Source organism: Miscanthus floridulus, chromosome 19 (assembly GCF_019320115.1).
Source record: "Miscanthus floridulus cultivar M001 chromosome 19, ASM1932011v1, whole genome shotgun sequence".
Taxonomy (NCBI): Eukaryota; Viridiplantae; Streptophyta; class Magnoliopsida; order Poales; family Poaceae; genus Miscanthus; species Miscanthus floridulus.
In genome coordinates, this window is record NC_089598.1 from 92,765,975 (window position 1) to 92,775,269 (window position 9,295).

The window sequence follows — 9,295 nt, forward strand, 5'->3', positions numbered from 1 at the left end:
TACAGTCACAAATACAGTTAAGAGTATTCGATATGCAACTGAAATATTTAGATAGCAGTCTACAGCTATAACAGACTCTAGAATCTCAAGCGCTGACATCAAAGAATCTGACAAAGTCACTTATAGCACCTTTAATTCTGAAAAAAATTATTGATCTCAACATCAGATGAGTTATCCTGAGAAAATATTTCCACAAAATTCTTGCAGTGCAGCCAAAGATCAGCTTCGTCCAAAGATTTCAAATTTTTTGAGTTGAACAAGAACCCAAAAAATCAAATTTTTTTCATCTTCTCAAATCTACTTATCAATGAAGCAATTACAGCATCAATCATAACATTGAAGTACTCTACTCTAAATGAGTCCACAGCAGACCATCGTATTTTCTCATCTCGTTCATCAAAATGTTTCTCTCTTTTCTTGACGTTTTGTACAAAATTTTCGCTCTATATCCATTTCACATGCAATGTTTTTTTGCTGTATCCATACTAGAAGTGAAATCTTCATCTCTATACTTCTTAAAATATGATATGACACCTTCAATATGTTTGAGAGTATCATCTATACTCGCAATTTTCGATTATAACTTCTTGCTCACCTTATTTATAGAGAATAAAATGTAGTGCCAAATAATCAAACCATCTAAAAATTCAAAGTTCTCTAGTACACTCACCAAAGATCGAAAATTTCGCCTTCGGCCAGCGGCGCACGCGTGACTGTCCCGTCGTCCCGACTCCCGAGTGGCTGAGTCTGACCATCTGTTCGAGTGGCCGAGTGGCACAGGCCTCTGACTCTGACCGTCTGGCCTAAAGGGTCTCTGACTCTGACCCTGTGTTCTCTCTGTCCGTCTGCCCCACAGTGCAAAGGCCTAAAGGGCCTAAAGGTCCGGCTAGGGTCTCTACTCTCTCTGTCTGTAGTGCGCAGTATCACACGGTCTAAAAGCCCGCCGACTCTCTATACTACCTGGTGTCCTGGGTCTAGGCCCCTCCCTCCCGTGGGCCCTAGGCCGTCGCACCCGGTGCACCCTTGCAGGCCGGCACTGTCCGCGCGCTGAACTGATGAACGAGCAGGTTGGAGAGAGAGAGCGGATTTAAAGATATTTTCAACGATATCAATTATGTACCATAAATATTAATATTTTAAAAATATATTTTATTAAAATTGTTCCTCAGAAAGCAAAAACGACATATATTTTAGGATGGATGGAGTATATACAACAAACAGATAAGGGTACAATCCACGTCCAAGGAGTCGTCTCCAACCTATTTAGGGAGTGTTTGGTTTCTTGGACTAAATTTTAGTCCATGTCACATCGGACGTTCGGATGCTATTTAGGAGAGCTAAATATGAGTTAATTATAAAACTAATTACACAGATGGAGGCTAATTTATGAGACGAATTTATTAAACCTAATTAATCCGCCATTAGCACATATTTACTGTAGCACAACATTGTCAAATCATGGACTAATTAGGCTTAAAAAATTCGTCTCGCAAATTAGCCACAATCTGTGCAATTAGTTATTTTTTCGTCTATATTTAATACTTCATGCATGTGTCCAAACATCCGATGAGACGGGAACTAAAATTTTCCTGTAAGAACCAAACACCCCCTTAATATTTTACATGTAGCCAAGATCAATCATGAATATCATTTTGTATATCATTGTGTTGCTATATGATAAATAACTAGCAAATATATCCGTACATTGCAACAGGACATATATCTTATTACGCGGTCACCTAAGTAACTTATAGCTCGACAATTTATATAACGACTACTTCATCTGTTCCAATCCGTATTGAATCGGACTTCAGATCATGGCTAGACACGCTCTTCTAATTTTTATGAGCACGAATAATAAGTCTAGGTCACATATGACACATAGAGGTGTGTGAGGGTATTGTTGAAAGTAAACTATACGGATTGGAAAAATACAATTCTACTTTTTAATATTAGGCATAGATAAGAAATATGTCTGTTATGTTGGTACAACGTACTACATAGAGAGTCTTATTTGTTGCTACTGCTTTTAAACCTGGCTTGATCCGCTTCTTTTTTTATCCGGAATAGTATTTTTCTCTCACAAATTCCTCCAGTATTTCTTCAAACCATCCAAATTCCTCCCAGCGAACGGGCCTACATGTAAATGCATATAGAATAGAAAGAGGGCCATGGCTTGGAGTCACGGTTGGTAGATTGTTTTGTTTTATGTGTTGAGTTTTGATTCATCCCGACATTAATTTTACTATATCGATAACTGATCAAGCTTAGATAAGGTTGAAGAGAATCGTGACGTCTAAGAGGGGGTGAATTAGGCAACTTAAAATTCTAACTCTAAACTATGACATTTTTTTTCTAACCTTAGTAAAACATATGCAAAAGATAAACTATCTAAATGTGTAACTACGGTTTTCCTAATGTGTTACTATCTCTACCGCAAAAGGAGTAATGCAATCAATGTAAATGCGGAAGCTAAACAGCAAGGTAGAGATATGCAAACTCCCATCGATGACTCCGGTATTTTTACTGATGTATCGAGAAGCGCGCAAGCTTCCCCCTAGTTCTCGTTGGAGCCCCTCACAAGGAATCCCTCGTAAGGGCCAAGCTCCCGATCGGGTAACTCCGTGGATAGCCTCGGGCCTTCCCCACGCGCAAGTGGGTCTCCGACGTGCCTTTCGACAAGCCTCTCCCGGATACTCCCCGCCGTCTTTACTATCAAGCTTCCGGCCGAAACGCCGCCTTGTTCCCTTCGGTACACGGTGACGACCACACCACAAACGCGGTTGGTGTGATCTCGCAAGACTACGAGCCCCTCCGATGTACAACAATGGTGCGCGCAAGCACTAAGTGGTAAGAGGTATGCAAACCTCACTAAATACTAGGCCTAAACCCAGAGCAAGCGCATAAACGGTGGTCTAATCAACCTAAGCACTTCGCAAAGCACCTACGCTAATCACCTAATAAAACACTAAGCACTATACAAGTAAAGATCACTAAAATGGTGTATCAACACCCTTGGTATATTTTCTCAGCTCCAAACTACTCAAATGGCCGGTTGGGGGTCTATTTATAAGCCCCACTGAGAAAGTAGTCGTTGGGGACGAAATTCCACTTTTCTGTTACTGACCGGACTCTGACTAGCGTCTGGTCAATACCGACCGGACGCGTCCGGTCACGAAAACGGCTCTCTGGAACCTTACTGATGTTGATCGGACTCTAGCACTCAGCGTCCGGTGCAGCATCCTGTGCAGTGTCTGGTCGCTGCTTCTGACATTACTGTTGCCGAGCCTCTTGATCGGAGCGTCCGGTGCAACGTCCTGTGCATCGTCCGATGCAGCGTTCGGTGCAGCGTCCTGTGCAGCGTCCTGTGTAGCGTCCGGTGCAGCGTCCTGTGCAGCGTCCTGTCACCTCTGTGAGCTCGTTTCTTCGCGATCTTGCGTCTGGCTTAGTTTCTATCTTCGTGCTTGAACTTTGCTTGATATCTTGGGTCTTTTCTTATGCCTCTAAGGTCTTGCTTATGGTGTTGATCATTGGATCATCATATCACCTTCATCCAAGTCACGTCTTGCACCCTATTAAACTACAAAACAAACACTTGCAAATTCTTTAGTCCAATTTGGTTGTGTTGGTCATCAAACACCAAAATCCAAAGTAAATAGGATCATGGTCCATTTTCCTTACAATCTCCTCCTTTTTGGTGATTGATGACAACACGACCAAAGTAAGCAAATAATAGAATTTTAAAAATTAAAAACTACCTACTTGCTAGGATGCAATGCAAGGGGATGATGCTAAAAGATACTACTTGTAAGATCTAAAAGATACTACATAAAAACTTATTTTGCCCTTGCAAAATATCCCCATGTGGCATTATGAATTTAAGCCTTGCTTCCTACAAATTCTGCCCATTACATAGGCAATCCATAATCCACTATCCTCCCTTTCTTGGACCATTAGCACTTGTAAATTATTAATGCTTGTTTTTGGTCCTCTAAATTCTCCTCCTTTGAAATTAAACACTAAAAAGGAAGACATTAGTAGCACAAGGGAGGGTTAAACTTTGTGATCCTTTGTAAGTAGAGTGGAATAGATCACAAAATTTGACTCTCACATTATATAGATTAAGCTCCCCCTAAATACATGCATACATATGATAGAAAGCAAGGTATATGCATATTTGGCAAATTATTGCTTAAGGGAATTTAGTCTATATAATGCATGAAGAAAGCATATAAATATCAAAATGAAATCAACATGAGGATATCGGTTTAGAAATACCACATGTGGAAATCAATTTAATTTCTACCACTTGCAATAGGTGGTGGATGTTTGAAATATGATGCTTAACTCTAGGGACTCCATTTTCCTTGCAATGAGACTACTACACACATGATAAGCTTGAAAGGGTGTTAGTCTCAAAGCATCCAACTTGTAGATTAACCTCTCCCTAAATTTATGCACACAAGTATGTGATACTTGTAGAAGTCATGCACATTGATTTTAGAATCAATAATACTACTTGAAAGATGACTTCTCATGAATGTGAGAATCATTTTCGAAGATAATATTCGGGAGAAATTATCTACAATTTGGTATTTGGCACATATTAGATGTACAATCAAAAGACATGCTATGTGCCGTGCTCCTAAACAATTTCAAACCATATAGGTTTGCTCCAAGGGTTAAGAATAAAACTGAGCAAATCTACCATAAGATATGCCTAGTGTATGCATGACAAAAGATATAAGCATGCAAATGCAAACATAGGCATACAAAGTGACTAGATGCTATAAGATGCCAATTTGTAAGAAATACCACTTGAAGAAAGTACCAATTGAAAGTAATAACATCTAGTTACCTAACATGGGAAGGGAAATTTGGGTCCATAGTATTCACTAACCCACTTGGCAATGATTTTGTCCATCATGATGCACCCCATGAAATACACCCATGCTTTGCCAAGTCTCCAAATTCTCCGAAGTCCATTGGACTTCTCATTTCCCTTTCGGGATCCAAACCTTCTTGGTGCTCTTCGTATTGAAAATGATTTCCTTTGGCACCCAAAAGCGTTTGACCTCATTGTTGGCTTGCTTGTTCACCTTAATGGCCACCACTTTGCCATTTTTCTTCTTCTTCAAAAGATAAGGTGTGGAGGTCTTCTTGTCCACCTTATTGGTGTAGGTGTTGGAGAGCTTGCTTGTTTGCTTCTTCTCTTTCTTCTTTGCTCCCCCCCATTCTTCACCTTGCACTTATAGGACTTGTGATCTTCCTTGTGGCACACGTAGCAAACCATGGTTTGTCCTTTATCAAGCTTCTTCACTCCCTTGATGGTGTTATCTTGATGAAGTTGGGCTTGGTTCGCCTTGCCTTTCACTTGAGTCAAGTCCTTGGTGAGGCGAGCTACTTCTTACTTGAGTTGCTCATTCTCCTTTGCAACCTCTTGTGTGCATGTATCTACAACAACTTTCTCAACATAAACTTGGTTGCACAAAGATGAGTCTAAACATAAATCATTACAAGAAGTAGAGGCATCCTTTTTAGACATGTTAAAGATAGAGCTTTTCTTTTTAGATGCCTTGGTGGGTGTTGTACTAATGGCTTCAAGCTTAGCAACTTTATTAGTTAGCTCATCATAATGTTTGCACATGATTTCCATTTTAGCAAGCAAACTTTTATAAGCATCTTGTGAGCTAGCTAACTTTTTTTTTAATCTTTCATTTTTCTTTACAAGTTGCTCATCATTGATTGTGCATGCATTTATTGTTGCACTAGCCTTAAGTTGCTCAATTTTAGTAGATAGTTAACATTGAGATTAGCAAAGTTCTCATATTGTTCAAACAAAGTTTTGTATGCTTCTTGTGAACTATCTAGCTTCTCTTTTAATTTTTCGAGCTTCTTTTGTTGACTAGTGCAAACTTTAGCATAATTAAGATTTTGTTGCATAATTTCGTCATAAGAAGGCATTCATCATCACTATCACTCTCACTAGAGGATGAGCTTTCGTTACCTCGTACCATAAGGCACATACAAGAAGAGCTTGATGATGAGTGCTTGCGGCCTCGCCTCTTGTGATGGTGTTCTTCTTCACTTGAAGAATCATCCCATGACTTTATTGATGTGAGGGCTTGGTTCTTGCATGTCTTCTTCTTTGTCTTGGGTGTGGGCTTGTTTGAACAAACTTTCACAAAGTGCTTCAACTCGTCGCATCCATAGCATCCTCTCTTTCTTTACTCATTTCTTTGATTGGTGAAAATGATATCTTGAATTTGGATGAGCACACCCTTGACATTGAGCCTTTGGATCATCTTCTCCACCTTGTTGATAAGTTTGATTGATTCTTCATCAAGGTCGGAGGTGGAGGAGGAAGATTAATCATCATCACTTGAATCTTCATCATCATCATTATCATCCTCATCATCTTCTTCATCTTCATTTGAGGAGCTTGAGCTTGAGCTTGTCTCAACTTGCTTGCCCTTCATCTTTTTTTTCTCGCTACATGCAAGAGCTTTGCCTTTGCTTGATGAAGAGGCTTCTTCTTGACCCATCTTACATGACATTTCAAATGCCACTATCTTGCCAATGACTATTCCTAGGGTCATGGTGCTCAAGTCCTCCATGTTGTGAAGGATGATGATGATGCTTATATATTTCTTTTATAGTAACACGGAGATGATCTTCCTCACGATGTCCGCATCATCTAGCTTTATTAATCCTATTGAATGAAGCTCATTGATAATTAGATTCAAACGAGAATACATATCACGAACAAGTTCATTATCATTTATTGTAAAGGAATCATAATTTTGTTTAGCTAGACAATATTTTTGCTCACGGACATTAGATGTGCCGTCATAGAGCTCTTGAAGTTTTAACCAAATTTCATGTGCCGTATTTAAAGTGAATACTTGGTTCAACACATCCATGCTAAATGATTCAAATAAGGAATTCTTAGCTCTAGCATTGAAATATATTTCTTTTTTATCACTCTTTGTGGGTTTTTCAGGATTCTTAATGGGTTTCCCATCACGAGTGACTCTCCAAACTCCCAAATCAACCGTCTCAAGATAGAAAGCCATTCTAGCTTTATAATAGGGGAAGTTAGTGCCAGCAAAGTGCGAAGGCCTAGAGGTATCCATCCAAACCACTCTAAATAGCGTCGGCTCAACGGTGGTTAAGCCAAAAGTCTAATTTAAGCCAACCCGCTCTGATACCAATTGAAGAGAATCGTAACACCTAAGAGGGGGAGGGTGAATTAGGCAACTTAAAATTCTAACTCTAAACTATGGTCTCTTTTTCTAACCTTAGCAAAACCTATACAAAAGACAAACTATCTAAATGTGCAACTACGATTTTGCTAATGTGTTGCTATATCTACCGCAAAAGGAGTAATGCAATCAATGTAAATGCGAAAGCTAAAGAACAAAGTAGAGATATGTAAACTCCCGTCGATGACTCTGATATTTTTATCGATGTATCGAGAAGCGCGCAAGCTTCCCACTAGTTCTCGTTGGAGCCCCTCGTAAGGAATCTCTCGCAAGGGCTAAGCTCCCTGTCGGGTAACTCTGTGGATAGCCTCGGGCCTTCCCCACGCGCAAGTGAGTCTCTGACGTGCCTTCTGGCAAGCCTCTCCCGGATGCTCCCCGTCGTCTTCACTATCAAGCTTCTGGCCAAAACGCCACGGGCCTTGTTCCCTTTGATACACGGTGGCGGCCACACCACAAACGCGGTTGGTGTAATCTCGCAAGGCAACGAGCCCCTCCGATGTACAACAATGGTGCGCGCAAGCACCGAGTGGTAAGAGGTATGCAAACCTCACTAAACACTAGGCCTAAACCTAGAGCAAGCGCATAAGCGGTGGTCTAATCAACCTAAGCACTTCGCAAAGCACCTACGCTAATCACCTAATAAAACACTAAGTACTATGCAAGTGGAGAGCACTAAAATGGTGTATCAACACCCTTATGTTTTCCTCAGCTCCACACTACTCAAATAGCCGGTTGGGGGGTCTATTTATAAGCCCCACTGAAAAAGTAGCCATTGGGGACAAAATCCCGCTTTTCTGCTACTGACCGGACTCTGACTAGCGCCCGATCAGCACTGACCGGACGCGTCCGGTCACGAAAACGGCTCTCTGGAACCTTACTGATGTTGACCAGACTCTGGCACTCAGCGTCCGGTGCAGCGTCCTGTGCAGCGTCCGGTCGTTGCTTCTAACACTGCTGTTGCCGAGCCTCTTGATCGGAGCGTCCGGTGCAGCATCCTGTGCAGCGTCCGGTGCAGCGTCCTGTGCAGCGTCCTGTCACCTCTGTGAGCTCGTTTCTTCGCGATCTTGCGTCCGACTTAGTTCCTATCTTCGTGCTTGGACTTTGCTTGATATCTTGGGTCTTTTTTGTGCTTCTAAGGTCTTGCTTATGCAGCCTGTTCGCTTGTTGGTTTCAGCCAGCCCAAACCAGCCAGCCAACAGTGTTTTCCTCTCACAATAAACCAGCACCAGCCAGCCCAAACCAGCTCAGAAACCAACCAGCGAATAAGCCGATGGTGTTGATCATCGGATCATCATATCGCTTTCGTCCAAGTCACGTCTTACACCCTATTGAATTACAAAACAAACACTTGCAAATTCTTTAATCTAATTTGGTTGTATTGATCATTAAACATCAAAATCCAAAGCAAATGGGACTAGGGTCCATTTTCCTTACAAAGATAAACATGATTACAATATTTTCCAAAAAAATCATTATAAATGATTATATTATATATATTTGCAACATTTTTTTGTTCACACGACGAAGAGAGTTCACATGATATATAGTTGGAATTGGGCACTTTCAGTTCTGAACTCTAGTGCATCGGCACTTGAAAGCTAGGGGCAATTTAGCATAAGAAAAAAGTTTACCCCATATTTTACTTATTACAAACTGCAAATTCTCGCAAGGTACCAAGAGTGTAATCAAGCGTAAGGTTTGCGGGTACATTTGCATAAGCTAGGGCTTACAGTTTCAGACATTGAACCAGGCACACTGCCGTTTTATTATTACACTCTAGCAGTCAACATGGAACTGATGTATCAGAAGTTCAGAAACACATTTATAAAAGACGTGCAAATAAAAGCTAACCAAAAATGAAAAATAATTGTCACTGTGAACTACAACAGCCGATCCACACCACCCAAATGCTCAGTACATTGGCATCATGTCAGATACTGTACCTCAGTCCGAATACTGACAGCTTCTAACCTGTGAATTAACCAGAAAAGAAGCGTCATTTCACTGGTAACCTTTGAAGGCAAAGCTAC